The sequence below is a fragment of the Astyanax mexicanus genome, chromosome 20, assembly GCF_023375975.1.
Source record: "Astyanax mexicanus isolate ESR-SI-001 chromosome 20, AstMex3_surface, whole genome shotgun sequence".
In the NCBI taxonomy this organism is placed as follows: domain Eukaryota; kingdom Metazoa; phylum Chordata; class Actinopteri; order Characiformes; family Acestrorhamphidae; genus Astyanax; species Astyanax mexicanus.
The window spans coordinates 5,269,345-5,275,539 of record NC_064427.1 but is presented as its reverse complement, the minus strand read 5'-3'; positions in this window follow the sequence as shown (position 1 = coordinate 5,275,539).

Here is a 6,195-nt window from a genome sequence, read left to right as displayed (position 1 = left end):
CTGAAACATGATAACATATTTTGTTCCCTTCCACCAAATATAATTCTGTCATCAAAAACATCTTTATACTTATATATCGCTATATACAGATTTTTTTTTTATGATTTTTTTATTAGACATTTATATAAATATCGTTCCCTTTTACCAAATATAGCTCATCAACCAAAACAAGTTTGGTGTCTGAAGCTTTACTTGTTAAGTTATTGAAGCTATTCTCTTTGACTTTTTGGGATTTGGGAGGAGCTGGAGCTCCACAGCATGAAGGAAAAGTTGCAACTATTGTTCAGCACCTCCAGAAACTCCTTCAAGATGCTGAGAAAACTATTCCAGGTGACTCTCCCTCATAGAGACACTGAGATTAAAATACCAAGAGTGTGCAGATCTGTACTCAAAGATAAATGTGGGTAAAGAAGAATCTAAAGTATAAAAAAAATATTCTGGTTTGTTTAACACTTTTTGTTTACTAAATAATTCCAATTTTGTTCCTGTATAGCTTTAATGTATTTAATATAACATTTACAATGTAAAAAAAAAAACATAAAAGGAACGAACTTATGACTGGTATTGTATATATATTTGTTTTGTATTTTAATTACAGGTGCTGGTCAACGAATTAGAATAATTTGAAATAGTGCAATCATGAAATTCTTTGAATGCATTTTTTGTGCAGAAAGCAAATCAGGTGTTCACCGCACCTGTCCTACTCGTTAGACTAATCACAGAACTCGTTACCTGGAAAAAAATTTGCTCAGCTGAGCTTTCCAAAAGGCCCATTTAGGCCATTTAACTGTGACACTGTTGTTTTATTGAATTAGAATAATGGAGAAACCGTTTCATTGAATTAGAATAAATGCTCGAATTTTTGTTTTCTGTGAAGAGTGTTCACTGTGCAGTATAAAGTCAGGGTTGAGTAGAATTTCTAAGTTGTAAAATCAATCATGGGTAAGCAGCGCGACCTCTCAACCGGAATAGTGGCTCAAATTCAAGCCCTTCGCCAACAAGGCTTGACCCAAACTAAAATTGCTGAGCAGCTCGGCATCAGCCAGTCTTCCGTCTGCAAAGCTCTCAAGAAAAACTGCAGCAAGCGCACCAACTGTTCCGGCGTCCGAAAAACTTCTGCTCGCGACAACAAGCAGCTGAGAAAGATCGCAGTCAGCAACCGGTTCAAGTCCACTTCCGAGCTCACCGACTTGTGGAACAAGCAGACCGGCGCTGACGTCTCCAGATCAACCACTTACCGTCGTCTGCGCGAACTCGGCTTCAAATCTCGCGTTCCAGCAGTAAAACCGATGCTGAACAAGAAACAAATGGAGAAACGGCTGAAGTGGGCCAAAGAACACGGCGAGTGGACTGCTGAAGACTGGCAGAAAGTGGTCTTCAGTGACGAATCACGCTTCTGCATCTCCTTCGGTGACCAAGGTCCTCGTGTCTGGCGTCGTGGTGGCGAAACCTACAACCACGAGTGCGTGAAAAGATCCGTCAAGTTTCCCCAGAGCGTTATGGTCTGGGGATGCATGTCCGCTCGAGGTGTAGGGAAACTCTGCTTCCTCAAGAAGACTGTCAATGCTGCCGTATATCAAGATGTTCTGGAAACGTTCCTGATTCCGACTGTTGAGGAACAGTTCGGCGAAGAAGACTTCATATTTCAACAGGATCTTGCACCGCTCATGCGGCAAAGTCGACCAAAGATTGGTTCACTAAAAAACAGCTTGAAGTTTTGGCATGGCCGGCCAACTCGCCTGACCTCAATGTCATTGAAGACCTTTGGGCCATCGTCAAGCGGAAAATTCGCGAAAGCCTACTACGCTGGACCAACTGAAGCAGAACATCGCCACTGCCTGGGAAGCTGTGAGTGCGGAAACTTGCGACAAGCTGGTCAAATCGATGCCGCGGAGACTTCAGGCAGTCATACAAGCCAAGGGGGCAGCCACAAAATACTGAGAAAGTGATGATTGTAATTATAATAAAAATTATTCTAATTCAATGAAACGGTTTCTCCATTATTCTAATTCAATAAAACAACAGTGTCACAGTTAAATGGCCTAAATGGGCCTTTTGGAAAGCTCAGCTGAGCAAATTTTTTCCAGGTAACGAGTTCTGTGATTAGTCTAACGAGTAGGACAGGTGCGGTGAACACCTGATTTGCTTTCTGCACAAAAAATGCATTCAAAGAATTTCATGATTGCACTATTTCAAATTATTCTAATTCGTTGACCAGCACCTGTATATATCATATATCTAATGTAATTATAATAGTATATATTATATTGTATAATATAGTGTGTAAACCTGAAATAGTTCTGTAACAAATCTAGGGCCATTTTTTTGGATGTCTATCCTCAGCTTTCACTGTTTTCTGGCCCCATTTACTCCATAATAAAGGAATGTCCCCCTTGTACATACAGCTGGTAGTGGTCTACCATCCAGCAGGTTTCACCGCCACCTTAAGTCTAACACACTTTCAGCTCATCAAGCACTTCCCGAAGGCAGCACTGACATAGATAAGGGGGTCAATTAGGGTTAATGTTAAAGCCTGCAGCACTGGAGCTCTTCAGGATAAGAGCCCAACACAACTCATATATACTGTAAAACTACATCAGTTTGTGCAGACTTAAAATATCATACAATCTGAATTCATACATCATTTTAAATGTTAAATAATTGTACGGGTTAATCGTGAAATCATTGATGGAGGATGGGTTTCTTCCTCTGTGAGGGAGTTTTTCCTTGCCACTGTTGGGACTATCACTGTGTTCTTACACATAAGAGGCTTGGACCCATATCTCTGTGAAGCCGCTTTGTGACAACACCAGCAGATGACATCACTGATTGGTGGAAACTTCACACTAGACCTCAAGCAGTTTGAACTGTGTGTCTCTCCACTCTTCCTCCAGACTCTGCTCCCTTGATGTACAAATGAAATGTAAAATGATGGTTTGGAGAGACATGTCATCTGCTGGTGTTGATCCACTGTGTTTTATTATCAAGTCTAAAGTCAGTACAGTGTTTTTCCGCAAAATCTTACAGCACTTCATGCTTTCCTTCTGCTGACAACTTTTATAAAGATGTGGATTTCATTTTCCAGCAGGACTTGGTACACTGCCCACACTGCCAAAAGTACCAATTGGTCTTATATAATATTAAAAATGTCTAAGACACTGATTTTTGGGTTTTCATTGGCTGTAAGCCATAATCATCAACAGTAAAAGAAATAAACGCCTAAAATAGATCACTCTGTGTGTTTAATACATCTATATAATATATATAATAATTTCATATGTTTCACATTTTAACTAAATTACTGAAATAAAGTAACTTTTCAATTATATTCATTTTTTTAGATCCACTAGTATATAGAAGCTTGTATCCCTCAAGCTGCATAGACTTCAAGTAAAATCAGTGTAAAAGTGTTTATTCTGTTGTTGGACCCAGCTAAGAGAAATCACACTCAAAACTCATCTTATCTTTCTGTTCAAAGACTTTGAGATGGTCAGTTTTTAATGTTTTTTCTAAAAACAGAGCAAAACTGTCAGTTATTTCTGTTGATTATTTCCAGGTTTAAGTGTAACAACAGTAATAATATGTATGTAATCAGACCATAAGTCTAAAATCAAATCTAACTAGTTAATAAATGCTTATTTCTTTAGTCTTCACTTTCTGCAATGGTGTCTCCTTGTTGCTAAACTGTTTCATCACTCAGTGGTGTTTCAGTGTCCTCGTGCGATGGCTGTATTGATACAGGTTGTCAGAACAGTATTAGCTCTAGCCATCTAGTTATCATCCACATTATTTCATTTGCTTAAATAATTATTTAAAAGTAAAATAGTAAATATAAGTGTACTGTTTTAATAAACATCATATTAAAGTTGGAGATCAGTATATTTAACAGTATTATACAGCAGCAATATTAAACCAACAGCAGTAGGTGATGTGTGAGGTAGATGCTGGATGATCCAATACTGTGTAATATTTTTTCCTTTTTTTTATATGAAGGGAACTGGCAGAGTATTATATGAGACAGAAGCCATAATGATCCTCTTCAAGTCATCTGAACAGCTGCCTTTTCTTTTATTCAGCCATAAGAGCATGGTTAGAACATCAGCATGTGTTTTTACACTGTCAGTTGGCATTATATAAATATACTACATAAAATGCTTATATAATATAATTACATTTTATTATTTATAATTATATTTATTAAGACTTTCTATCTACAATAAGAAGTTTCTATCTACATCCCACATAATAGGTAGTTCCACATATTTCCATTTTTATAAAAATCATCAATCCATTTAACCATAAGAGGTACATAAGTCAATAAATTAGGCGTGGGTTGGTGTGAAATGTTCTTTCCTGGAGAAAACATAACAATTTACAGTGTTAAAACAGCTTAATGTAAAGAGTTTAACCTCTTCAAAAATGTTGCTCATTAAGTTACATTAATTGGGGATACATATTCCTAACTTTCTTACTTACAATTACACTTATATAGCTCCCATCTGCCACTCAAGTTCGCGTACAACTACCTTCCACACACACATTTAACACACACTGTTGAGAAGTGGCAGCCAATCACGCACAGCTTACTCTCAACCAGAAACCACCGTCCATTTGGAGGACTGCATCCGGCACTAAAGAGTTGACCCAGAACATGTTCAGTCAGTATTCAGGTGATTGGCTTCCAGGTGATAGTGCCGTATGCAGTGTCATGTGATGAGGAATGGGAGTGATATGATTTTGTGGTGCATTCTGGGCACTGTAGTCTGGAAACTGGAGATAGCAGGCAGAGCTGAGTGTAGGAGATACAGGAGCACTGTCAGCACTAGGCGTGACACAGCCAGCTAACGTTAGTGTAGTTAGACGTGCTGGATCTCCAAGTGTTGATTCACACTTTGGTTTCTACTGTGCAGACTCTGGTTGCAAATTTAAAAACATGGTGGACAACTATTTTGTCATCATTAACAAATGGTTTTATTTAAATCTCATTCTCCTTTAAGTATATACCCATGCTCTAAATCTAGCACACTGTCAATCTGTGTTGTAGATATCTTCTGCATTGTTTCCATATTTCTGTTTTACTTTAAGCCTATTCAATCAAATAACCAATACTGTCATTTTCCAGGATATTCTTTGAACTCTGTACTTGGCTGTGAATGGCCGCTCAGAAAAGGTAGGCCCCATTGTACGTTTTCCACTGTACTCTGGGCGCCTGTTGTCCAGATACAGTACAATACAGAGTGTTTTTCAGATGCACTGAGGGGAATATGTGTTGGTCAGCCCATTCTCAGCTCACCTCACCAGCTCAATGGAGTCCATAACAGCCGGACACTGGCACCCACTTCGGATGTAGTTATGCAGATCGGATGCTTTGGCATTTTTCCAGGTTTGGATTGGGAAGGAAGAGAGGTGAGTCCCTTCACAAAACCACAATGAGGAGAGTGATCTGTGCGAGTGTCAGTGAGAATAGAGAAAACGTGTCTTTGAGTTGTGAATGGAAAGGTGAACATGGTCAGATCTGCTTCATATGGGTTAAAATCTACATTATACTACAAAAAAAATAAATCTTAGCAAGTAAGATGATCTAATTTCAAGGCATCAAATATTCTTCTTCTTAAAATTAATATATATTTATTTTTTAATAAAATGTGAACATGGTAAGTTATTGTATTTGATCTTAATTTGTCTCAGTTTGAATTTTTCATTTTATTAAAAGTAATTTGAACTGAAAACAATCACAAAAAGTCACCAGTCAAGTTTTTCTGCTTCTTGTGTCCAAAGATATAAAATCAGAGATGACATTTTGGTACCACTTTAAAATAAGACTACCTTTATAAAGGATTTACAAATGGTTTACAATTAGTTTATTAATGGTAAGTAATTAGGTTGTAAATGCCTTAAAAATAATTAATAATCAGTTATAACACATACATAGAAAGGGCAACAATGGCTTGCTGTTTGCCAAATAGTGAACCCACAGCCATCTATATGGTTGCCCTTTCTATGCATGTGTTATAACTGATTATTAATGATTTTAAAGCATTTACAACCTAATTAGTAACCATTATTAAACTAATTGTAAACCATTTATAAACCCTTTATAAAGGTAGTCTTATTTTAAAGTGGTACCGACATTTTTTACCCTACTTCAAGCATTTTGAGATTCTAAAATCTGTTTATTTTAAGGAATTCGCTTTC